This window comes from Canis lupus, chromosome 1 (assembly GCF_048164855.1).
Source record: "Canis lupus baileyi chromosome 1, mCanLup2.hap1, whole genome shotgun sequence".
Lineage (NCBI taxonomy): Eukaryota > Metazoa > Chordata > Mammalia > Carnivora > Canidae > Canis > Canis lupus.
Genome location: NC_132838.1, coordinates 36379403 through 36407110, shown reverse-complemented (window position 1 = coordinate 36407110; position 27708 = coordinate 36379403). Strand labels below are relative to the sequence as shown.

Sequence of the window (27708 nt, the reverse complement as noted above, 5' to 3'; positions counted from 1 at the left end):
GAGTTCCTTTCATTAGGTTATTGTTTGTCTTAGTTTATAAGCCCTTTGGGAATAGATTATAAACCCATCAATCTGAATTGCAGTAGTATTAATAATCAATAGAAAAAGTAAACAGTGCTAATAGAGCAAGCAAATGTGTAACCTGAACACATTCTAGCAAAGCCATTTATTGATTTTGCAACAGGGTACTTCACACTCAGAGGGTGTGCTTTCAAGGGCAATCCATTTGCTGTTGTATTGAATGAGGGAAATTTTGCCGTGAAAAATTCAGAAATACAGGTATTTCTGAGGCACTTTGTCCTCTCATGGTGGCATGTCTTCTTTCTTTTCTCCTTCAAACAGTTACAGAAGATATTTACATATCCGTATTGGTGAGGTAAAATTGTGGAAAAATCAGGTATTTGCAATGTGACAAAGTTGGGTTCCATGTGACCACAAGCAAGTAATAGGACTTCTCTGAACTTTAGGGTTTAAAAAAATTTTTTTTTAAATTTACATTCAATTAATTAACAAGATTTTTTTTTGATTGCCGAGTAGTAGTCCATTGTATGTATATATCGCATCCTCTTTTTCCATTCATCTGTCAATGGACATCTGGGCTCTTTCAGTTTGGCTATTGTGAATATTGCTGCTGCAAACATTGCAGTGAAGGTGCCCCTCCGGATCACTACATTAGCATCTTTGGGGTCAATATCTAGTAGTGCAATTGCTGGGTGGTAGGGCAGCTCTATTTTCAATTTTCTTAGGAACCTCCATACTGTTTTCCAGAACCGCTGCACCAGCTATGAGCCTTAGGTTTTTGAACTGTACAACTGGCATTCGGTTTGTGCATGAATTAAGTACCATATGTATTCAAAACACCTGGCACATAACCGACAGCGTTATTTCTTCCCCTCCCAGGTCCACCTTACCCGCTACAAGGAAATCATCCTCATAAACAACACCTGCCCAGCGTGCTAGGACCCACTCTAGGGTTATCCAGTGGTTCCCTTGATTTAGCGTGTAAAGCTAGTGAAGGTTCGGGCCTCATCTCGCGTCCAAAGCCCTGAGTCTAATTTTATATCTCCCCTTGAAGAAGCCCCACGGAAGCTGGATTTGCCCTGGATGGGCGCTATTGTTTTCCTCATTTTGCCAAGAAGGTGAACTGCCCGAGACGACACACTTGCTAGCGGAGCAAGGTTTAAAACCGCCCGACCCCGGAGCCCAAGCTCTGCGCCGCTGCAGGGGAGGACGCGGCGGGGCAGGCAGGAATCAGCGCTGCAGTCCCCGCGAGCGGCCAACGCGGGCCGCCCGGGGTCGGAGGGGATCACCCCGCCGAGGCTCCCCGCCCCTTCCTCCCCTTCCCCTTCTCCTTTTCCGCGCCGCCGAGTCGGAGCCGCGCTGCTCGCCCGGCGGCCGCCCAGACCGCCCGCTCCCCCCCGGCTGCCCGCGCGGGGCCCCGGGAGCGGACCCCAGAACTTTCCAGGGAGGAGAGGCTCGCGGGCGAGGCGGGAGGACTGGAAGGTGAGGCGCGCGGCGGCGGCGGCGGCGGCGGGAGGGGGGCGGGGGGAGCGGGGGGCGGGGGGCGGGGCGCGCGCGCAGGTGCACGCGGGGCGGCGGCCGCGGGGCTGCAGGTGCGGGAGGCCGGCGGGGCGCGGCGGGGCGCGGCGGGGCCCGAGGCCGAGGGCCTGGCCGTTCCCGCGTGCTGCGGGGCGCGCTGGCCGCGGGCGGCGCCTCCGTGCGGCTCGGGGCGCGCTTCCCCTTTCTCCGGGGCCGGCGGCGCTCGCTCCTGCGCGGGGCGGGGCGGGGCCGGTGACGCGGGAGCCGAGGGGCCGCCACCTACCGCCCGCCCCGCGGTGCCCGGGCGGGGGCGCGCCGAGGCCGGGAGCGGGGGGTGCGGGGATGTCGGCGATCACCGCAGGGAATTTCTCAGCCACCCCAAACGCGAGAATCTCCAGTTCAACCGTAGCTTGTCCCCTGAGGGACCGAGGTGATGGGAAGAACATGACGGAGTGGCGGCGGGGGAGCCCCCCAGACTTCGGGAGAAAGGGGCCCGGGGCCGTGGCGCTCGCCGACAGCCTGGACGAGGCCCGGGGGGGGGGGGGGGCGGCGCAGCCTGTGCAGGTGCGCGGCGGTGCTCTGGCCGGCGACGGCGCCCCTGCTTCGCGGCCCGAGCTGGGGGCGGGCGGAGCCAGGGACAGTGACCCCTCGGTGCCGGTTTCGCCTACTTAAGTGTGAAGAGGTCCACAGAAGCCCGTCCTTCTGCCGAGAAAGAGGTGACCACTACCGACCGCACTTACTCCACTGTGGTATCACTGAGCGTCTGTCTGGCCCCTTTGAATGAAACAGAAATAACTGAGCTATTCGGGGAATGCGTAGACAGCTCACGGTTTGTGTCGCCTGCTGCGGGACTGCCTGACCCGAGGCACCTCCCGGAGGCGCCTGGAGAGTTTTTCAAAGTACGACCTTTGGGCCCACCTCAGAGATCCCGAATCAGAAGTGATGGGGTGGAAGCTCCGGCCTGTGCTGCTGTTGCAAAAGCTTCGCCAGGGATTTTGCTGTGGGCGCTTGGTCAGGAATTAGGAAGTGGAGGAACTGGGTTCTACTCGGTGTGACCGTTGGACGAGTCTTAAGCACTGGGGTGCCTCACCTGTAAAGCAAGTAACCTGTAGCCTGGTTAAGAGGATAAAGGTACAGAATGAACAAAGTGTTGAAAAGCGAGAAATCAGAATAATGATCCGAAGTTCTGGTCTGGTGGCAACAAAGGACACATGCTTTGGTTCTGGAAGTGATGTTTGGATTAAGTGGGAGGGGGATGGGAGAATTATCCCGCTGGGGAAAGAGGGGGTATTTTCAGGTAGTCTTATCTCTAACAGTGTTGGTGTAAACTGTAACTCAGAAAAATCAGAATCACCTGGAAGAAATGCAAGCAAGCTCCAGCCTGCCCCATCTCTGGGTGATGGCTTGGAAAATGCACCACGTATATTTCCTCTTCTAAAAAACCAGAGGCTTTAGATTATTTTCATCTAGGCAAACCAACAGCCAGCCAGTAATTGCCAATGTGCCCTGCCCTGTGGTAACCCCAGTTAGGCTAAAGGCTGCAGGTTTCCCTGCTAGATGTGAATTTTGGTTCCATTACTCAACAAATCTATGTGGAGAATCTTGATGTGCCAGGCATTTTAGAAAAATACAAAGATGAATAAAATGCTGTTCTTTGTTCTAGCTATCTCTTGCTAGTGCAGGAGACTAATGTGTAAAAACAGGCCACAATATAACCGGGTTAAGATAATAATAAAGGTATAGAATGAACAAAGTGTGGCCCAGGAGAAAGAGCAGCCCCATCAGCCTCAGGGGAAGGGCATGAGTAAGAAGTGACACTGGAGCTGGGTAAACAGCACCCTTCTGTAAAAGCTTTGAGAAGTGAGGATTCTATGGGTAGTCAAATCTGTGTTCTTATTTTTCAATCTGATGAAATTCTAGTGTAATCATATGCTGACAATCTAAAGTAGAAATGACTTTTGGTTTCATGATGACTCTCTTTAAAATTTACTAGGCTTTCTATCGTTTTATCTCTGTAAAAGTCTCAGCTGTGTCTAAAGTTAATCCAAGAAAGGAATTGTTAAAAAAAAAACAAAAAAAAAACACAACTTTTCAATGGGTCCTGCATTCTTACTAAATATTTAGCTCCACTTAAAAATAATATTCAGGCTAAAGTCTCTTAGTTATATGTACTTTCAAAAATGTGCTTTTTGGGGGGGTAAATTCTCACTGTTCATTAGGAAAGCTTAAAATGGTTTAGTAGAGGAGAGAGCATAAAAGGAAAGCTGCAAGAAGAATAAAAGGAATAATTAGGAGGAGGAGGAGGTCTAGAAGAGAAAGGACTTTGATAGAACTGGTGGTGGGGAGGGGAGTACTTGTTGGGAGGGAAGAGTACAAAAGAAATAGGTAAATCAAACCTGGCCACCAGCGTCTTCAGGCCTCCATTAGATATGTATGGACTCTTAGTTTTCAAAGTTATTTCAAAACATAGAGGGAGGCAGTATGATGTAGGAGTTAAAGCATAAGACTCAACAGTTCTGAGTTTGGCTGGTGACTTTAACTACCTGTGTCTGCTCATTTGTAAAATGAGGATAATGTGATCTACAGGAGACTTGTGAGGATTAACAGCTATGATGCTTAGGAGGCACCTGGCTGTGATAAGGCCTCAATCAGCAATGGCCTCTGCTCTTGCTGTTCTTATCTCCCCTCACTTGATCCTAGTGGAAGCACCAGTGAGCTGGACAGATAGCTCTGTCCTCCTTTTCCAGTTGGAGTTGGGCCAGGCTGGTTTGCAAAAGTCATCTAGGTAAAAGGGTAGCTGAACTGAAGGGAGAAGCTCCATCTTTTGCAATTTTGTGTCTGTTTCCCTGGTTCCACACTGTTGCTGATGGGGTTATGGCCAGAGTGACCCCTCCCTGGTGTTTAAAGGAGCAAAGGCTATAATTGTGGGTGTCTGTTACAACTACCCCACTAACACCAACACCCAGTGACTCTCCACTTCTCATTGTTCATTGTTGATGTCTATGAAAATTTATATTTTTCTTAAGCTTATGGATGGGATTGGGAGAGGGAGACCGTGGGAAAGCAGTAAGGAAGTCCTATATGGAAGGGCTCTAAAAGGGGGAGCCCCTCTCTCCAACTTCCAGTAATGTGTTGTAATATTACTAGAAAAGTAGCCTTATTGCTCAGCGACTTAACTGCTTTCATCTGCAGCTGGTGGTTCTGGTGCAAAAATATTTCCTTGCACATCTCCTGTCACACATGTCTGGTTCCTGGAGAGGTGGGGGAGGGGATCATGGCTCATAGATCATGGCTATGTAGAGACCTTATGGATGTGGGTCTGATTTTAATTAGAATGTTAATTGGTAATTTGCAATGGAAAAGTATGACCAAGAATCTCTTCGATGTAAAACAAGGATGCAGAAAAGCATAAAAAAAAAATGTTTTGGAGAGTAACCCCCAGCTTTGGTTCATTTTTCTTTTTACTTATTGAAGGTGTGCTTTAACCTTCATGGATCATCTTTCTCCTTTTACATGCAAAGGATTATCAACTTTATAACACTCAGTTTAGCATTTTCACCATCTCAATGAAGCAATCAAAAACATACATGCCTAGGATAGTGTTGGGTGCTGTGGGTGACCCTATAAAAATCAACAGTCCAAGAAGCAATGAAGAAATGAGTGGTGGGGTGAAGGTAAATAGCAAACTGGTATAGCACCATCTCCCAAAAGGAGGGGACCAGAGTGCTCTCAAAAGGTTTGAGAAAGCTTCCTGGAGGACTGTAGCCTCCCTGCAAGGGTCAGAATGACATTTCAAACTCTGGTCACGTGAGGCTGCAGGAACAGTGGGTGGCATTAGGGATAGCTGAAGGAGTAAGAGTACGGATAACTGGGACCTTGAGGCTCATCCCCCACAACTAGTCACCGGTGTCCCGAAAGACTAAAGCGGGTTTATTTGCTGGGCAGCTCTATGGGAGAATCCTGGTGGAAGGCAAAGGTTCCTCTACCAATTACAAGGCTCCCTGAAATTCACCAGGTGTCTTAACAGATTTAACGATTAGTTATGATAGGCATTACCTGTTGAATACGTTTGCTAGGTATATTGAAAACACCTAAGAGGAAGTTTGGATTGGGGCTGTGAAGAGTATTTAACAAAGTATAAATGATTCTTCCCTATTCTTGGAGAGGAGTTTAGACATCAAGAAGTCATAGGATCCCTAGGAAAGGAAAGTAGAGGGGAGGTGTCTGGAGAGGACTTTGGGACCTTTGTTATCAGACACAAAGGCCCTTGAATTCTGCCCAGATGTTAGCCGGACCTGTGGGGTCTGAGTCACACTAAGTAAACAAATCAGAATCTGTCTAAAGCATCCCATTTTTAGATTATTAATTTACATCTGAAAGATGAAAGTGACTTGCAGGACGATTTGCTTTTTCAAAGCATGCTTAGGCGTTCACGTTATGGCAGAGGAAACTAGTTAAAGGCTGGAGGGCTACTTGTTGAGAGAACAGAAGAGTTGATTGATCTCCAGGATAGTGTCATGAAGCCTGTGATCCACCCTTCGCCAGTTAGGGAACCGACGGCTCGGCTCAGCTCGGCTCTCCTTTGCAGTGGTAGAGATGCATTGACTGCAATGGTCCTCTTCAAGTCTCCCTTTCCAGGACTCCCAGATGACCAGTCTTTGCCTAGATTTGTCAACTACCTGTCAGGTATTCATGATTTTGATTTAGTTATTACAATCTCTCTTAAATTGGAGGTCATTTTTCTTAGGAGAAATTCTAGTATGTGCAAATTTACTTTTGAGGACTATTTTGGCAACTACACCAATTCTAACTTCAGTATGTGTATGAATTTTGAGTCACTCTAATTAGAGATAACCAAGTATTGACTGAGCCGAAACTTAAATTGAGACCGAGCTGAAGGCACAACTACAATACTCAATAGGTTCTGAATTGGCCATCAATTTGCACAAGTCCACAAACTTGAAGACTAGGTTAAAGGAAGATAGGAGCAAAATCTAGAGGTAAGAGAAATGGAGGTAGGTGGTGTGGAAGAAATGGGATGGCCTATGGCATCCCCCCCCCAACACACACACACACACAACAACAACTCCTGACCCCAGGGGCCCAATTACTTAGACTGAGTTTGGGAGGAGGGGGCCCAGAAGTGAAACTGATGAAGCTAATTTCTGTGTCATTTTTGCAAGAGAATCAAAGGGAATATAGTGTCTTTAGCAGCTTGAAGGTTTGGAATTTGGAGGTACATTGGAAGGTGGCACCCAGGGCAGTTCTCTGGAGCATTGTGAGCAGTGTGCCTGCATGAAGTTGGTATTGGGCTTGTATCCCTCTTACCACTGATGGATCCCTTGGCTGGGGACACGGATGGGGTGGGTCTGTGATCAGAAGAAAAATTGTTTAATCCACATATTATCTGATACAGAACAAGATATTTATAATTTGTTAATGTTTGAGAAAAATAAGAGTAGAAAGTTTTTAGCAAGCAAGAGGTGAATAGAACACTACCGTTATTATCAATTTGCAATGTGTAAAATGTTATGTACTTTGTATAGGTGTTGACATTGCTTGGTAAATGTAAATGTGTCAAAATGTATTAAGTTGTTCAAACTGATTCTCTGGAGCCCAAGGGATGCCCAAGAGTGGACGTGGGTTAGGAGGAGTGAGGGAAAAGTAAAGTGAAATCTCTTTTACGTGCTGCTGCTTCAACTCCTCTGTTTTACTTCTGTATGTTTTATAAGTTGAGCTGCTGCTGTATCATTATGAAAAAGTATATCTGCTTTCAGAAGCAAGAGTGCTACTATTATAAGAACTTTCAAATGTTGCATTTTAGCCCAAATTATAGGGCTACCATTTATTTGGAACATGAATCTATCTCTGTGAATACAGAATCCAAATCAAGACATTGGTTATATAATTGTTCAGGGGGATCAGATTTTTTTCTCTTTGGCCTTGTCACCATTAATCATCAAAATGTACCTTTGGCTTTCCTAAAGTCACCTGTACTCATGATTTATCTCTCTGGCAACTGTGGTTCTGTATCTGGAGACGAGCAGGTCACATTTCTCTCCTTGGAGCCTTAGGACTTTGCTAAGGATGAATGTGAAGAACAGAGTTCTGGGCAGAGTGGGGATGCACCAGCCAGAGGGTCTCAGATAGAAGAGACTAGAGAACCCAGCCTGCAGTGAGGAGAAAGGATTGCAGGCTTCAGAGTAGGTGGAGGTCCTGGGAGAGAAGGATGCAGGAGAAAGAGGGATCCTAAGGAGCAAGGTTTGGGGACAAAGGCAATTGTATTTAAACCATACAACTCTCAATCCATATAAACACAACTCCTCACATTAAAGAATGCTGAGGCCATGTGGTTTTGTACAGTGAACCCAGCAGGAGATGGTGGGTTGTGATTCGCGTGCTTCTGTTCTTGGCTTTGTGACCTTTGAATCTGCTTCCTTATATGTAAAATGAAAGTGTTAAACTAAGCACTTGGCGAGCTTCCTTCTCTGCTGAATACCTTGTGTCTTGGCAAGTGTGTTTTCATGAATAACTATGGATATGAAGGTCTGTGGATGTGCTTCTCAGTGCTCATTTCTCGTATTTCATATTTTTCCTAAAAAGAAATGAGACATTCCTTTTTCTGTGTATGTGATACCACTATATAGAGAGGATATTTTTCAATAGAAAGTTCCATTTTTTTTTTGAATGGAATCTTTCATTATGACATCATGTTGTGAAAAAGTGCTGGGTTAATGCATTTTCCCAATGTTTTATTTCAAACACTGAGCTATATTAGATACAAGATAGAACATTAAATTTGCATTATAATTCATCTATTAAACACTGCAGTTCATTTACAAATTTAAAATTTGCTGGAAATATTTTAGTAAAGAAAATAGCTCTGGTATAACTCAGACATGAATACAAATGCACATTTTTTCCTTATATAAATATAAAGGAAGCTTGAAAGGATGTTCACCAAACTTAATCCTTGCTACCTCTAGGAAATGGACTATTAAAGAGGCCAATAAACTTTTTAATTTTTATGTAGGTCCTTTTGTATTGTTACAATGAACGCATATTTTTATAGTTTAATGTGTGATTTGTTATGAAATGAGCCTTCATGATCATAAAGTGTCTTCCTTTATTGGATTTGCAGACCATGGTCACCAATTGACATAAGTAATTTAAGACATAAGGTTAAATAGTATTTTGTTAGACCACATAGGAAAATAGATACCTCTTCCATTAGAAGAGTAGATTCTGAGGTTAAAAGTGTTGTTTTTGGTGTATATTTGGACACAATTCATGTGATAGTTAATATAAGCAAAGACTTTTCTCCAACCACTTAGACTCTTAAACCTAGAGATGACAAATGAATTTCATCATATTTGGTTGTGGCTGCCTAGAGGGAAGAATCCAGAGGTCCTGTCTATGTTCACTGGGCAAAAATACCATGATCAATAACTGATCTGTGTATTTTTTCTGATTTATCAGAAAACTGTCCACTAACTATGCAAAATACTATCTCAGGGTTGTGAGATTGAGCCCCACCTCAGGCTTCTCACTCGCCTGGAGCCTGCTTGAGATTCTCTCTCTTTTCTTCCTTCCCTCCCTTCCCCTGTATATCACCCCGCACCCATGCTCAATCGCTTGCTTGTCCTCTCTCTCAAAAAACAAAACCAAACCATGGCAGTAAAATAAGTGAAGCAGTATTTTTTCAGACTCTTGTTTTAATTTGTTAGAATGAAATCAGTATTTTAAAAAAGGTTAGAGTGCACCACTATTAGTAAGATAAATATTACGTGAACTACATGAATATGTTTGTATTAGGTTGCAACATGAAATTTTTCTTACTGTTGGTTGTGGTCAAAAACATTTGAAACATTGGCTTAACATTACCTTACCTAGGTACTGTTTGTGACAAAAATAAAAGTAGATGATTATCCTTAGCAATCATTTGAGTGTGTGTGTTGATTACCTAAAGGGATCACAGCAATTAAGTAGAATTTTTGTGATGAAAATCCTAGTGGAAGTTATTTGGTATCTGAATATATGCCTGAACAGATTTTTTTTTTCATTAAAGAAACACATGTTGCAGTTACTGGTTTCCCTGTGTCCTATTCTTTTGTTTATTGCGGTTTCCTGTATTGAGTGGTTTCGTTATTTTTTGAAATACATTTTGCAATTTAATTGCATGATATATAGAGAAATTTGGGGAAATAAATTACCTATTTGAGGCAATAGCCTATAATCTGATTATGCTAACGTCTATAGCTGATTAGACTTTAATGTAAGTTGTTTAATATAACCTACTAAATTGTTTTAAAATTATTTTTTCTACTTAATTTCTGAATGTTTGCCAGTGGATTTTGCCTGAGGATATTATTTGTTTTTTTTTTTTAAATTTTTTTTTAAGATTTATTTATTTATGATAGACATAGAGAGAGAGAGAGAGAGGCAGAGACATAGGCAGAGGGAGAAGCAGGCTCCATGCACCGGGAGCCCGACGTGGGATTCGATCCCGGGTCTCCAGGATCGCGCCCTGGGCCAAAGGCAGGCGCTAAACCGCTGCGCCACCCAGGGATCCCTATTTGTAATAAAAGAATAACAGATATAGTTCCCTAACTTGGGGGATTTCATAGACAGTAGGAAAACGTTGTTAATTTGGACAATTGGACTGATGCTTTGGAAAGATAAGAGCTTATTGCTACAATAGTTGTGAAAAGAGATTTTAAGAGTTTTAAATCTATGTAAAAATACATAGATTTTGGTAGCACTTAAGAAGTCTATTTTTCTGTGTTGTAGTTTGTTTCAGAGATATGTATAGAAATTCAATTATTGAATTAGCCAGGACAGAGATTTAAATATTATATGCTTGCTCTTTGCAAAGTATGTTCTTATTCCCTTGAATAAGTTTATGATCTAATTATGGAGACAGAAACGTAAAAGAAAACTAGCTTCAAAAGAGGGTAAAGACAAAAAGTATAAAGAGAAAAACTCTCCTCGGAGGATAGAGAACAACATACAAAAGATAAAATTTAGGGATTCCAAGCAGGAAAGCTAAGTGAGCTCTGGTTGCTGGTATCAAAGACTTTACAGCAGGATTGCATTATAGGTCCATTTAATTTACTTGAGTTCAACCAGTCAGGATCAAGAGAAAGAAAGAACAAATCAATCAGTGCAGGGGGTTGTACCCAGTTTTCCAGGCAGTAGGTATATGTGATGAGAAATGTGAATCTCACGTCCCCTTAATTGGTCTTTGTTCCACTCAACTCTCATCAGAACCACAAATATTTTTAATTCAACCTAGATCCCACCCCACTTTCAACGATCTGACCTCCTACCTCTTTAAAAAAAGGTGGGGGTGTGGACTATAAATTGTGAACTTGTGAACTGCTTTCTTCCTGAGTCTCCTTCTCCACCCCTGCATTTATCCTCCTCATCTCCAGCCTCAGAAGTATCTTTCATAGTCAGGACCTGTCTTCACTGCTGTAGGACTTGACTCTCACGTAAACCCCCCACCCTTATTGTCAGAGGATAGCAGCTCAGAGGATAAAAATTCCTGGCTTTGGGGGGCACCTGAGTTGGTTCAGTCGTCGAGCCATCTGCCTTCGGCGCAGGTCGTGATCCCTAGGTCCTGGGATCAAGTCCCATGTCGGGCTCCCTGTATGGAGCCTGCTTCTCCTTCTGCCTGTGTCTCTGCCTCTCTGTGTCTCTCATGAATAAATAAATAAAATCTTAAAGGAAAAAAAAAATCCTGGCTTTGGGGCCAGAGTCTGCCAGGCTGGAATTTGAGTTCGTACTTTTTAAATATCTGATCCTGGACATGTTACTTAACTTCTCTAAGATTCAGTTTTTCCATTGGGAAAATGGGACTAGTACTAGAACCACCATGACACAAGGCAGGTAAAGGGCTTGGAGCAGTATCTGGCTAAGGCTTTCAGTGACTGTTTCTATCCTTCCCACCACTACTATCATCAACCTACTAATCTCTAAGTCTCTACTGGTTTTCATTCCCTAGCCCATATGTTTGTGGGAACCATGTCCTATTCTGGAAAAGAATAAAGCCAAACCTCTTTACCCTGGGCCCTTTCCAACCACCATCATCTTTCCTCTTCTTGCCCAAATGTTTTTTTTTTTTTTTTTTTTTAAGATTTTATGTATTATTTCATGAGAGACACAGGGAGAGAGGCAGGGAGGAAGGCAGAGGAAGAAGCAGGCTTCCTGCAGGAAGCCCGATGTGGGACTCGATCCTGGATCCCGGGATCATGCCCTCAGCCAAAGGCAGACATGCAACCACTGAGCCACCCAGGCATCCCTTACCCAAGTGTTCTAAAACATATTTAAGGTTAGCTGTCTCTAGTTCTTCACCTCCTTTTCTTTTCAGATATGGTTTTTAATGAAATAATGACAAGATACACAAATTATACAGTATTTTCTATTTTTTAAAAAAGATTTTCTCTTTAAGTAAGATAAGGGGATCCCTGGGTGGCTCAGCAATTCGGCACCTGCCTTTGGCCCAGGGCATGATCCTGGGGTCCCGGGATGGGGTCCTGGGATCGAGTCCCACATCGGGCTCCCTGCGTGGAGCCTGCTTCTCCCTCTGCCTGTGTCTCTGCCTCTCTCTCTCTGTCATGAATAAATAAATAAAATCTTTTAAAAAAGTAAGACAAAAGATTTTAAGTAATCTCTACACGGGGGGCTCGCACTCACAATCCCAAGATCAAGAGTCGCATGCTCCATTGACTGAGCCATCCAAAATTTTCTATTTTGAGTACTCTGAAACCCTCTGTCTTTACTACTTCCTGTTAACTTTGGCGTTCTCGTGAGTTCCTCTCTAAATCCTTACCTCCTCATTTCCCTTTGAGTATTACCACTAGGCAAATTTTTATATTTATCATTCCCTTCACAGTTTACCTTTTTGTGAATATTGTTTAGCTTTATAAGTAGAATTATGATCTATATTATCTAGAGGCTGACTTTTTTGAACATAACTGTAATTATGTCCATAGTTTTTAAAGATTTATTTATTTGAGAGAGAAAGAAGGGAGGGAAGGGGTGAGGGAGAGAGAGAGAATCTTAAAATTTTTAAATTTAAATTCAATTTAATCAACAGTATTGTATTATTAATTTCAGCAGTAGAGTTCAGTGATTGATCAGTTGCATGCAACATCCACTGCACATTACTTCAAGTGCCCTCCTTAATGCCCATCAATTAGTTGCCCCATCTCTTGACCCCCTTCCGCCCCCAGCGGCCCTCAGTTTGTTCCCTGTCATTAAGAGTCCTATGGTTTGCCTCTCTCTCTGATTTCATCTTTTTATTTTTCTTCCCTTCCCCATGTTCATCTGTTTTGTTTCTTAAATTCCACATATGAGTGAAATCATATGGTATTTGTCTTTCTCTGAAGGACTTATTTCTGTTAGCATAATACCCTCTAGTTCCATCTACATTGTTGTGAATGACAAGATTTCATTCTTTTTGATGGCTGAGTAGTATTCCATTATATGAATACTACTTTCTATTTTTTATATGTATTATATATATATAATGGAATACTTACTACTTTCCATTTTTATATATATATATATATATATATATATATATATATAGTATATATAGTAGTATTCCATATATATAAAATGATCTCAGAGTCGTGAGATCAAGCCCTGGGTCAGGCTCCACACTGGGTATGGAGATGTGGTATGTGTGTGTGTTTGTGTGTGAGATATATATAGATATATATCTCACATATTCTTTGAGAGAGAGAGACTCTCAAGCAGGCTCCATACCCAATTTTTGGTCAAAGTGGTTGTGCTATTGGATACTTCCATCAGAAGTATAAATGTTCTTGGCAGACTTTTTAATTTTGCAGTGGGAAATGAAACCTGATTTTTTTTTCTTTCTTTTTTTAAAGTAAGCTCTACCCTAACTGGGGCTCAAACTCATGACCCTGAGATCAAGAGCTGAAAGCTCTACTGACTAAGCCAGCCAGGTGCCCCTGGTATCTGACATTTTAAAATCTATGTTATCTGATTACTAAGGAAGTCAACCATCCTTTCATTTGTTTCTCAATCATTTCAGTTTATTTTTTAGTTAACTGCCTATTTGTATGTTTTTCCCAGTGTTATTTCCGGTGGTTTATTTCTCTTTTATTTATAGTAGTTCTTTATATTTCTAGGATAAGAAGCTTACCTCCAAATTTGTGATTTGTCTTTTTATTTTATGTCCTTTTCCCCTCCTCCAGCTGCTTTGAAATTTTTTCTTTGTCATTAGTTTCCACCAATTTTTTTTTTTTTTTTTTTTAGTTTCCACCAATTTGATTATGATGTGCCTTGATGTGGTTTTCTTTCTTAAAAATTATATCTCTTACTGAGATATAATTCATATGCCATACAATTAGTCATTTAAAGTATATAGTTCTATGGCTTTTGGTATATTCATGTAGTTGTACATCTATCATTGTAATCAGTTCTAGAACATTTTCATTATCTAAAAAAGAAACCTGTTTCCACCAATCCTTCCATCTCCCCAGCCCTAGGCAATTGCTAATCTGCTTTCTGTCTCTATATTTGCTTGTCCTGTGCATTCCATATACATGGAATCATACAATATGTGGCCCTTTGTTGGTTGTTTTTTTCACATAGCATAATATTTTCAAAGGTCATCCAGGTTGTAGCATCTATCAATTCGTTTCTTTTTACTGCTAAATCTTTGTATGGATCCATTTGTCAAAAAAAAAAGACTATTCTTTCCTCATTGAAGGGTCTTGGCACTCTCATAAAAAAAAATTACCTGGCCATATGTGTATGGGTTTGTTTTGGGACTTTCTATTCTATTCCATTGATTTATATCTAGTCTTATGCAAGTACAATATTGTCCTAATTACTGAAGCTCTATAGTAAGTTTTGAATTAGGGATGGGTGAGCCCTCCAACTTTGATCTTGGTTTTCAAGATTGTTTTGCTTATTCCTGTTCCCTGGAATTTCCATAAGAATTTAGGAGCAGCTTTTCAATTTCTGCATAGAAGTTAGCACAATTTTTGTAGAGATTGTGTTACACTTGTAGATCATTTTCAGGTGTGCCATTCTTTATTTCTAGTAACATGTTCTCATTTCCTTCTGATCTGCACTGGTAGTGCCTTTAATGATCATATTTCAGCTTCAGTTTAGTGAAGACTTTTTTCCTTTCTTGTTTTTCAAATTAATTATTTGAGGGAGAGCAGGGAAGGAGGAGGGCAGAGAGAGAGAGAGAATCTCAAGCAGACTCTCTACTGAACAAGGACTGCAATATGGGGCTTGATCTCAGGACCCTGAGATCATGACCTGAGCTGAGATCAAGAATTGGATGCTTAACTGACTGAGCCACCAGGTGCCCCAGTGAAGATTTTCTCTATCATGTTTGTCAAAATTCTTTTGTCTCTGCCTACTGCCTGATTCTAGGGCTCTTCCATATTTGTATTTGTTATAATAGCATACCATTTCCAGACACCAAAGTCTATATTAGTTTTCTATTGCTGCCATAACAAATTAACATAAACTGAGTGGCTTAAAACACCTATTTTGTTACCTCGCAGTTCTGTAAGTCACAAGTCTGAGCTGACCCTTCACTAGCCCTTTAGCTTTACTTCTCACAACTCTGTGTGTCTTCTAGGCTCTGGTGATAACAAGCGGCTGGTAGTTCCCAGTGTAGGTCATTTACATGTCCATGCACTGCTTCTGGTCTTGCCTTTACCTAGTGTCTTAGTTCAAGCTGTTATAATAATTACCATAGACTGGGTGACTTAAACAGCAAACATTTATTTCTCACAGTTCTGGAGGCTGGGAGTCCAAAATCAGGGTGCCAGCCAGATTGGGCTTTTGATGTGAACCTTCTTCCTGGTTATGTCCTTACATGGTCTTTCCTTAGTATTGCCATCCCAGGCAGCTAGTGAGCTCTGGTCTCATCATCCCCCATATAAGTTTTTGAGAATCCCATCATTGGGGCTCTACCTTCATGACCTCCATGACCTCATCTAAACCTACTAATCTGAAGATCCCACCCATAAATACCATAATATTTGGGGATGAGACCCTTAACATGAGTTTTAGGAAGATACAAACATTCAGTCCACAGCATTACACTCCTTGCTTCCCAATTCCTGACACATAAAATACTGTGCATCCCAGTTGCTCCAAAAGTCTAAAACTCATTCCAGCATCAATTCTAAGGTCCAAAAGTGTCATTTAAACCAGCTATGGGTAAGTCCTATATGATTTAGCATGAGGCAGAATTTCACCCCAGCTATAAACCTGTGAAACCAAACAAGCTCTGTGGTTCTAGCCTATGATGATGGGACAGGCATGAGATAGACCTTCCCATTCCAAAAGGGAGAAATAGGAAAGAAGGAAGAGATAGTCTCAGGTCCATAACCAGGAGTGCATACTCCCTCAGACCTTAAGGTTTGAGAATAATCCTCTTTGGCTAGACAGTCTACCCTTAAGAATCACTAGGGCAACAATTCTGACTCTGAGATTCTGCAAGGGGATGGTGGTTTGTGTCCCCACTTCTGGGAAGCCCCACTTATACAGTTCTGCTGGGCAGTGTTCCCACCCTTTGAAACCAATGTAGAGGTAGCCTTGCTCCCTGGGTCCATGTATTCCAGGTCTGTGGTGGGAGTAGCTGCCCTGATTATCTCTGAATCCCCTTCGGTGTGCTGCTTCCTTTGTTTTGAAGAATAGTGCGTGTTCACTGCCAAATAATTCTAAGGTCCTGTGAGCTCTGAGAAGTCTGACAAAATGAAGTCTGCCTTCATTTTGTCCCACCGCTGTTGAAACTGGCGGTGCTCCTGCTGGAGTGGCTGATTAGGTCACTAATCATGGTTCACACCCATGCCCTAATCTTATCAAATGGTCAGTCAGACACACACTACGTGTTCTCTTCCAAATGTGCTTTCTCATTTTTTGCAAGATGGATAAGATGAGAATTTTCCAAATATTTAAGTTCTCCTTCCTTTTTGCTTAACACTTCCTTCTTCAATTTATTTCTCTCTTCTCACATTTTACTATAAGCTATCAGGAGGAACCAAGCTGCTCCTTCCAAACTTTGCTTAGAAATCTCTTTGGCTAGATATCCAGTTTCATTGCTTACAAGTTCTTCTTCCACAAAACACTGGTATTTGTCCATGGTCCAAAAGCACGTTCCTCATTTGTGTCTCATCCTTATCAGAATGGCCTTTACCATCCATATTTCTACCAAGATTCTGTATGTGATTACAGACGGGTTCTCTAAGGAGCTGGAAGCTTTTTCTATGGCTCTCCTCTCATTCTGTGCTCTCACCAGAATCTCTTTTAAAAGTCTCTACAAGGGATGCCTGGGTGGCTCAGCAATTGAGGATCTGCCTTCGGTTCAAGGGTGTGTTCTGGGGGTTTGGGGCATTGGGCTCCCTGAGAGGAGAGCCTGTGTCTCTGCCTCTCTCTCTGTATGTCTCTTATGAATAAATAAATAAAATCTTAAAAAAAAATAAGTCTCTACAAGCAATCTTGGCTTTTTCTAGCATATACCTCAAAATCTTTTGCAGCCTCTACCTGGTTTCAAAGTCTCATCCATATTCTTAGGTATTTGCCAAAGCACCGCCCACTTCTTGGTACCAATTTCTTAGTTCAGGACACTATAACAGATAGCTATTGTCTGGGTGGTTTAAACAATGAACACTTCTCCTGGTTCTGGAGGCTGGAAGTCTAAGATCAGGGTGCCAATATGGTTGGGTTGCTGGTGAAGACCTTTTTTCCCAATTATATCCTGACCTAGCCTTTCTTGCTTTGGGCATGTAGACAGAGAACTCTGGTCTCATCATCTCCTTATAAGGGCACTAATACCATCATTGGGACTCTACTCTCATGACCTCATCTAAACCAGAGTATCTTCCAGAGTCTCCAGCTCCAAGTACTATCACATTGGAGATTAGGACTTCAACATATGAATTTGCATGGAACATAGACACTCAATCCATTGTATCTTCTGTCCTTGCCCTATTCAAATGTCTTTATCTTCTAAATGTATAGAATAATTTCTTTTAGAAAATTGGCCTCTGCTGCTGAGTTGAGCTAAGTGCCCCAATGCTGTGTGTCCATAATAGCGTGTAGTTCTTCACCTTCACTTACCATGCTGTATAAGAATTAGCTTTCACGTGTCAGTCACCTTTATAGACTGTGCCTCTCAACAACTCCCAGGGCTTAGTGATTGCCTGGTATGTAGAAACAACAAAAGAATGTTTGGACTGAACTAGACAGAGGAAATGAGGACTATATTTGACCATAGGAGAGGCTAAAACTTCTGTCAAATACAAACTAAAAGCTTCAAAATGATTTTTAAAAAGTTGCAGTAAGTGACAGAGAGAAGGTTGATATATGGTATAATATATTTTAGGAAAAAAATATATATTTTAGAAAAAACATTCTCTCCAATGCGTAAAGGAGAAAAGTGATGACTGGTAAGTCACAAAAGAACAAATATAAAGAGCTAACAAAAGGTAGAAAATGCTCAGACTCACTAGTAATCGAGGTAGGCAAATCAAAATGATGCCATTTTTTTTCCTAATCACTTTCTCAAATATAAAGATCTTGGGGTGTCAGGGTAGTTTGCTTGGTCAGTAGAGAGCATGTGACATCTTGATCTTGGGGTCATTAGTTGGAGCCCCACATTGAGTGTAGTATTACTTTAAAAAAAAAAGTGTTGCCTATAATGCCTGCAAAATATCCTTACATATTGCTACCAGAAAGAGTTTAAGCCCTTTGGGAAAGCAGTTCCACAATCAATAGTCCTAATGCTTAGACTCCTTGGCTGGAAGATTCGACTTTTAGATATCTATCCTAAAGAAATTATTTAAACTTTATTTAAACTTTAAAACTGGACTTTTATTTTTCCAATAGGAATATGCTAAAATGTTTTTCAATTCAAAAGTCACCAAAGAGTGGACAGTGAAGAAGTGTGCTTGCTCCTGTGAATCCCTGACACTAAGGTGTATGAAAAAGAACCTGTGTTTCTTTTCAGAGTAATATTGTTCGTTATTCAACCAAATGCCTGTGTATATGTAAGGGGAGGGCGTATTATCCCCTCTCCACACTCCATTTTTACAGAAATGTTAACACACTATCTAAACTGGTCAGTATTTCCATGTTTTACTTACTTAATACCTTGGCAATTTGTTACATGTCAGTACATGAAGAGCTTCTTCTTGGGGAAAGGTAACAGTCCCTTTCTCTAAACCCTTGACAGCACAATATGTGTTAAAATCTTGGAATCTTTGCCAATGCGATAAGTGAAAAATCTCAGCATAGTTTTAATTTGCATTTCTCTTAAGATTAAAAGGAGTGTCTTTTTTTTTTTAAAGGAGTGTCTTTTAATAGATTAAGAATTATCTGCATACTCTTCACTAAATGAATTGTCTCTTCCTATCCTTTGCTCATTTTTCTATTGTGTTGTTCTTTTCCTTAGTGATCTGTAGACATGCTCTCTACGTATATAGGAAATTAGTCCTTTATCATGCATCATAGCCCCCCACCTCCCAGTTTGTTGTCTTGTAACTGTGCTCATGGTGTCTTTTGTCAGGCCAAAAATTTGATTTTGTTATATAGTTGAATTTATCAATGTTTTTCATGGCTTTTCGAGTTTGTGTCAAACTTAGGAAGGCATTCCTTACCTCAAAAAGTAACTTTTAAGTATACTGAACACTTTATATGAAAAGGGGTTTACTGCATTGATTGTGATTTTTCAAACTGATAATATAGAGGTACAATAATTGAAGAATGGTTGCTAATTTAATATTGCTATACAGCAATATATATTATCAGTTGCAACCTGTATAAATAATATTTACAGGAAGCTCCTCATATGCCTATAAATGAATGTCTTAGGAAGATGTTTATGTTCAGATTGAGGCCAGAATCACTGTATCTATTCCAGATCCTTTCAATAATATAAAAAAATGGAAAGGAATAAATGGAAGGCATATTAATAATTGTAATTAGATGGTAGGATGATGTTTATTATTACTACCATTTAAAATGTCTTCTGGTTCTTCTTAAACTTCTAAAACAAGCCTGTCTTTTTCTAGTAATGAACATACAATATGGGTGATACTGATGGTACATGCATCATATACTATGTACTTTGTAGGGTCCGTTGGCTTTGACTACTTGACATTCTTCACGCCTTCAGCAGCCCATAAGTGGAGCAAAAGAAAACCATGGTTGTTTGTCTAGAATAGAGCTAGTTTATCCAGATTTTCTTCTTTTCTTCCATTGTCAGATTTCAGGATCTTAGGGAATGTTCTCTTTTATGTATTTCACCATTGACAAAGTGCAGCTCAAGTTACAATGGAACCCTAAAATTAGCACGTAATAGTGATTTTTTAAAAAAAATTTCTCTCTTAAATTCTTCCTCCTAATAGTAGCATGGCTTTTTCTTTTCTTTTCTTTTCTTTTTTATTTATGATAGGCACGCAGTGAGAAAGAGAGAGAGAGAGGCAGAGACACAGGCAGAGGGAGAAGCAGGCTCCATGCACGGGGAGCCCGACATAGGATTCGATCCCGGGTCTCCAGGATTGCGCCCTGGGCCAAAGGCCGGCGCCAAACCGCTGCGCCACCCAGGGATCCCGCTTTCTTTTTAACTTAAGCCTTTTTCCCCCCTTTTTTGGTTTCTATGTCCTCATAACCCTTGGTAGAGACTTTTTTTCTTAGCTCTACTGATTTATAACTTACAAACAATAAAATGTAACCAATCTCACTATACAGCTTGAGTTTTGATAAATGTGTTTATCTTTGGAGCTGCCACCACAATTAAGATAAACATTTGTATTAGGAGATGACAGAGATTCAACTTTTTTTTAAATTAATTTATTTGAGAGAGAAGTGGGGGTGGAGGGGGAGAGGGAGAGAATCTCTCCAGCAGACTCCCTGCAGCGGGGAGGAACCAGATGTGGGGCTCCATCTCACGACCCTGAGATCATGACCTGAGCCAAAATCAAGAATTGGACACTTAATCGAACTGAGCTACCCAGGTGCCCCCAGAGATCTGACTTTTAAGAATATAGCTTAAAAGGTCTAATGTGTTTTATGCTAATATATTCTGGAGCACTTATAAGAGAAAGTTATTTTTAGAGTATTCAAAAGAGAGATGCTTCAAAAGTTAATGGCTTATACAGTAACTGTATATAGTTAAATAATTAACTGCACAAAAGACCTCTGCTTTGGTTATAGAATAAAATTGTAATAAGTAAACTTGATAAAGACCTATATGCACCCTCAGTTAAATTCTTAGAAGGACTGCAACTCCAAAGGGCCAGTTCAATGCATTTGGGGAGTTTTGATTTCTTTATATTTCCTTGACCTTGTTTTTTCCTTAAAATTCTATAAGGTACTTGTTTTATTCCAGAAAATGAATGATACTCTAAGGCAATTGAGAACATCCAAATCCTTTCTTTGGGATCTCATTATATGTGGGTCTGTACCTGTATCAGCAAGATTGGATAAATTGAGATAATTAGAAAGGAAATATGATAGTTTAGTAGACATGATTAAGATTTCCCCAACAGAGCCAAGTGTTTCCCAGTAAAGAGACTGTTTCAAAGATCTAACCTCATTTCAAAAGAGGAACACTTAAACACGCTTTCACTGTGGCACAGTCTCAGAATCTGAATGTACTGGTACCTTTCTAGGTCCTTTGCAGTATGGTTTGGTGGATGGTGGAGCTCAGGGGGAGTGAGGATCAGTGCTGTCATTTTGGCTGTTGCCATTTTATTCCCTCAGATTTCAGTATTTTATGCACCCTCTCATCTGCGCATTTGCTCCTTCTCCCCTGTCCCTTCCTACTATTCTTTTGTTCTGTTTTCTCTTCCTCCTTAGCCTCTTTTCTGGGAATTGTGAAAGCAACAAAAAGAAGGCTCTTACTTGCAATTTCACTTTTTACTCTGAATACTTAGATTTAACTTCTTAATCACTTTATACTTCAGACAAAATGTCAATGCTAGGTTGTATTAATAGGCTTAATTTGCATTTGAGAAACCTAAGGTGAATTGGTCCAACCCGGAAATCTTCAATTGAAAAGTTACTTTTTCTTGCCTTTAAATAGAAAATTTTCCACCTGCTTGCTAGTAGTTGCGATGATTTACAGGTCATCGTAGGATTAAACACTAAATGATCTTTTTTTTTAATACTAATTGATCTTAAGCATCATTGAGTGCTTATGGAAGTGACCTAGAGATTAGAAATGTGTATATATTGTAACTTAAAATAACATTAAATCAGTAAACAAATCAGAAACTTATGTATAATTGAATTAATGGAAAATCATGGATGTACGCATTTCTATAGAAAAATGCCATCAGTAATTTGTTAGGTAATTTGTAAAGAAAATGTGCACAGCAACTGAGTGCCAGGTCTTTAAATTTGATAGCTTGGTGACTATCTTAGTTGGCTGCTTGAATTCCTTCTGAAGGTATAGTAGTATTAGTCTGCTGGGGCTACTGTCACGAAATACCACATACCAGGTGGTTTAAACAACAGAGATTTATTCTCTCATAGTTCAGGAAGCTAGCAGTTGAAAATCAAAGTGCCATCAGTGTTAATGTCTGGTGAGACCTTTCTTCTGCACTTGTAGATGGCCACTTTCTTTCTTTTCTTTCTTTCTTTTTTTTTTTTTTTTAAATACTTTAGTCCTAGTTTTTTTTTTTTTTTTTTTTTTTTAAGATTTTATTTATTCACGAGAGATACAGAGAGAGAGAAGCAGACACAGGCAGAGGGAGAAGCAGGCTCCATGAAGAGAGCCCGACATGGGACTCAATCCCAGGACTCCAGGATCACACCCTGGGCCAAAAGCAGGCGCTAAACCACTGAGCCACCCAGGGATCACAGATGGCCACTTTCTCACTGCGTCCTCACTTGCTCTTCTCTATGGTCATGGAGAGGGAGCTCCAGTGTCTCCTCATCCTTTAGAGATACCACTTACCATCAGATTAAGAGCCCACCCTAATGCCCGCATTTAACCTTAGTATCTCCCTAAAGGCTCTATTTCCAAATTCAGTTACATTTGGAGTTAAGGCTTCAATATATGAATTTGGGAAGGAGACCTAATTCTGTCCATACAGATAGGATAAATTATAAGTAAATCACCATAAATATGCAATGTTACTGCTTAGGCTAAGATTGTGTGGACTGGTTGGCATTGTACTTTTTTTTGTCTGAATCATAGAAAACCATTTTGTTATGCTATAGTTAAAAAAAATCTTCTAAAATTTACTTGTATCTTTTCTCCTACTAAATTTAAGCAATTTGCAGCCAGGGACATAATTTATTGTGTACTTTCAAGTTTCTTTTGACTTTAACCTATGTTAAGAAGTACATTTTACATCATCATCCAGGACACACACACACACATCCCCAAAATAATTCCACCAAAGCAAAATATTTTTGTGGAAACTGCATTCTGATTTTGAGGGGGTGAGGGGCAGAGGAAGAGGAAGGGAGAGAATCCTAAGCAGGCTCTGTTCTTAGATCATATGCGATCTCACAACTCTGAGATCATGACCCAAGCTGAAATAAAGAGTTGAATACCACCCAGATGCCCCTGCATCCATATTTTTTAATTCTTTCATTTCATTAGGGAAAAAAATGCTAGGTGTGATACACTGTATTGGCTCTATGACACACTAATGGTTTGTGGCTCATTATTTGGAAAACAGCGGCTTATTAGGTTTTGATTCACAGTACTTTGCAGAGCTCCTGGCACACAGTCCACTTTCTATAAGTATGGAATATATGAATGAATGAGTTGGGTAAGTAATCAGGTGCTGGGGTAAATTGGAGAAATTCTTCAGAGGTAGGTTGTGTCCATTTGCTATCCATTACTTAGTATTCCTGTCAGACCAAGATTTCTTTTTCTTTTAAATACATTTATTATTTTAGAGTATTTTTAGATTTACAAAAAAAGTTGCAAAGGCAATGGAGAGTTCCCAGATACCCAGCACCCAGTTTCCCCCATTATTAACATCCTAACATTTCTGTGGTATATTTGTCATAATGAATGGGCTAACAATTATATTATTATTAAGGCAACTCCATACTTTATTCAGCTTTTTAGCTCTTCCTTGATTTTCTTTTTCAGGATCCCATCCAGGAGAACACATTAAATTTAATCCTCATGTCTCTTTAGGGACCTGTTGGCAATGACAGTATCTCATTGTCCTTTTTTTTTTTTTTTTTTTTTTTTTATGACCTTGACAGTTTTCAGAAGTATTGCTCAGGTATTTTGTGGAAAGTCCCTTAATTTGGGTTTGTTTGATGGTTTTTCTTTTGGTTAACAGGCATTTTGGAGATGAAGACCATAGAGGTAAAGGAATAGGGCCTATGCTATGAGTATGATGTGTCACAGCCGATGTTTACCTAGATCCCCTGGCTGAGGTACTGTCCGTCAGTGCTCCAGTGCTACCCTTTATCCCCCTTTCCATACTGTACACTTTGGAAGAACATCACTGTGTGCAGCCCACTACCTAGGGAGGGAGGAATTATGCTCCCTTCCTTGAAGGCAGGATATCTACATAAATTATTTGGAATTCTTCTACATGGGATTTGTCAGTACTGATATAAACGAGTATTTATTTTGGACCTTGGGTTGTAATTCAGTACTCTATGAATTATTTTGTTGCTCAAATTATTCCAATTTTGGTCACAGGGAACTCTTTTAGGTTGGCTTCTGTGTCTCTCCGACATACTGCCATTATCATTTTGTTTTTGAGCACTTTGTTGTTTTCTGGCAATACAGGATGCTGGAGGTTTGTCTTGCGTTATTTCCTGCTCCAGCCCTAAAACCAGCGATTTTTTCCCAAGGGAGCTGGTTCCTTTTATTGGAGGATTGTATTCGAAACAAAGATTTGAGTGTTGGGTGTGCTCATGGTTACTGGGTGTTACTGCATCTGGGTCTTCTCAATAGGCAGAAGTAGGAAATGTTAACCTGTGTATCACAAATACCTGTAACCATTTCTACATCTGTCCATATCTTTATTACGGTAAACATGAGTTCATAATGTTATCTCTGACTCTAATCCAGGACTACATGGCTTATTCTAGCCTTCCCCTCTCCTATCTATAACCTCTCCACTCCAACAGTGAGAAAATCTTGGCTTCCATTATCACCATCTGTTTACTAATTTTTCATTCCCAGTATGCATGTACAGTGGTTTCAGAACTGTTAACTTGTACCCTCACGGGAAATAACTTTACTGACTGGAGTTCAGTGCTTATGTACAGTTTCTTTTGTCTTTAGTCATTTCTAAAGTTACTTAGGTCAACACCTTTTTTTTTCTCCAATTCCCTACAGTGAGTTTATACATTAGTAATACAGTTAGATTATTTTGTCACAGTCTGCATTCATGAGTACCTGGCTGATTTTTTAAAAAAGTATTTATGCATACAATAAGGTTTACTTTTCATGCTGTATAATTCTATGGACTTTGTTAAATGCATAGTGTTCTGTATTCACTACTGTGTCACCATCCAGAATTGCTTCACCATCCTTAAACAACAACTCCTGTGCTTCACCAAGAGTAGTTGGTATTCTTCCCTCCCAAAATTTCTGGTGAGTTTAATCTGCTTTTCATCTCTTCAGCATCCCCTTTTCCAAAAATTAGGGGAATGGAAGCATATGGTATGTAGTCTTTTGAAACTAGATCCTTTTCTTTAGCAATATGCATTTAAGATTCTTCTATGTTGCATGAATTAATAGCTCATTCCTTTTGACTGTGGAAGACTATTTTATAATATGGTTGTATCATAGTTTGTTTATCCATTCATATGAAGGACATCTTAGTTGCTCCCAGTTTTTGGCAATTATGAATAAAGCTGCTATAAACATTATGTGCAGATTTTTGTGTAGACATACGTTTTTCAATCAGTTGAGTAAATACCAAGGAGAGCAATGGCTGGATGGTATGGGTTGTTTATGTTTAGCTTTGTAATAAACTGCCAATCTGTCTTCCAAAGTAGCTATGCTATTTTGTATCCCCACAAACAATGATGGATTATTGCCCTGCATGCTTGCTAGCATTTGGTATTGTCAGATTTTTGGATTTTAGCCATTCTTATAAATGTGTAGTGGTATCTTGTCTTAATTTGCATTTCCCTAATGACTAACGATGTTGAGTATCTTTTCATATGCATATATGCCATCTGTATATTTCCTCTGGTAAATGGTCTGTTTGAGTCTTTTGCCCATTTTTAAATTGGTTTTGTTGTTGACGTTTTAAACACTCTTTGTATATCCAAATATAAATATTAGATTTGTGGTTTGCAAATATTTTCTCCCAGTCTGTGGCTTGTCCTTAGCATATGGGTTTTGAAAGTTCTTTGGGTGATTCTGAACCTCTAGCTCAAAGACCCAGATCTGATTGAGACAAGAGCACTAGATCATCTCTTCTGCAGCTACCTTCTCTCTCTTTCCATTTCTTACCGGTAAGCCTCTCTGGGTCTCGATCCAAGCCTCATCTGTAAAATGAGGAATATTAAGTTATCGTCCAGAGAGCAGGTATCTTTCAATTTTCGGTTCTATGATTCCATGACTACCTGACCTTTTGATACCCTCCTGGAATGCTACCAATATACAGTTAGATCTCCTTTCCTTTCTAATTGCTTTCACAAAGGAAAAGAACTGCATGATCCAGACATTGAGAGTCTTTAATTTCTTTGTGGAATTTTATTACTCCCACTGCCTAAAAGCTCAACTGATGGCATGCCAGAGTGAAATAAATCTGTCAGTGACTTTAAAATGACAATAGGACAAAAATCTACTGGATCATGTCTCAGAGGCACTGCTCACAAAAATGACCTCCATGTTTACCATGTATTACAAATTTTGTATGTTTGTAGGCAGGTGGGGAAACAATGGCAGTTTAGAATTTCTCTATATCCTTTCTCTATGTAATTATTCGATTATGAAAGAACAAACCTCTTTTTTCTTTTTTAAAAATATTTTATTTATTTATTCATGAGAGACACAGAGAAAAAGAGAGGCAGAGACATAGGCAAAGGGAAAAGCTGGCTCCATGCAGGGAGCCCAACGTGGGACTCGATCCCAGGTCTTCAGGATCACGCCCCAGGCTGAAGTCGGCGCTAAACTACTGAGCTACCCAGGGTGCCCACAAGCCTCTTTTTCTATGAAAGTTTATTTTTCCTGCAAAAATGTCCCCTGAAGGACAGAATAAGAAAGCAACTATAAGAAAAGACTCACAAAAAGTAGGGGTACAGTATCTTCAAGATTATCAACAGATGAAATAATCTTAGAAAAGATATTAATAAACTTTAGTGACACAAAAGTACAGTAATTGCTAAAATTTCCTAACAAAATAGAACTTGTAGGGCCTCTTAACCCCATCCCATGGTATTATTAAATACAGAATGTAAAATCCTTTTTCCTTTTATTTTAGTATCCTGCATATGGACTAATTCAGATCCTATAGAATGCCCTATTATCTGTTTAGTTTCTATTTTGGTCATGTGCTATTATGCCCATGCTGTCTTATCTAAATGGTTTTGTGAGAGTTACCAGTACAGGCTCTGGAATCAGAGTTTTAAACCTTTTTACATATTAGCCGAGAAATTTTTTGGCAAATTCTTTACCCTCCCTAAATTTTTTAACTTGTGTGTACTATGTAGGTGATAATAGTACCTGCTTGGATTACTATGTCAAAGAAACTAATGAAACATAAAGGTGCTTAGTGTATGTAGTATCTGGCATGTATTTGTTGCTGCTACTACTAGTGGTTTAGATAAGGTCACTTATGTATTAATATTTCAAGTAACAAGACTAGAGGGCCAAAGACATTTCAGGAGCCTGTGAAAGAGAATGTTGTTGGAATTCCCTGGCAAAATATTCTGGTAGAGTCTCCTATCCTTCCCAGGAAGCTTAGGAAGAATGGTCACAGTAATAAGAGAGAAGCCTAAAGAGAAAGGTGCCATTGACATTGGGAGAGAGGGTCCTTCCAAGCAGGAAGGAGTAACACCCAATGCTGCAGAGAGATACCAGATGATGGACTCTCTATTGGCTTTCCAATTACAGAAGGGCATTGGTAGAGTAGTGGGGGAGACAGAGGAGACCTGACAACTGGGGACCCCAAGTCTGAAGCATGAATGATGCTAAAGAAGTAAAGAGTCCAAGCA

General features: G+C 40.4%; 1 protein-coding gene across 5 annotated transcripts in view; it reads left to right on the top strand.

Moving 5' to 3' along the window:
- The first annotated feature begins 1377 nt into the window (after positions 1-1377).
- PLAGL1 (PLAG1 like zinc finger 1) overlaps positions 1378-27708 on the top strand; it is a 110527-nt gene continuing 84196 nt past the window's right edge. For all 5 annotated transcript variants that reach the window (XM_072826448.1, XM_072826376.1, XM_072826440.1 and 2 more), the window contains exon 1: positions 1378-1503. The gene's annotated coding sequence lies outside the window, so the exon portion shown is untranslated. The remainder of the gene's footprint in view (positions 1504-27708) is intronic.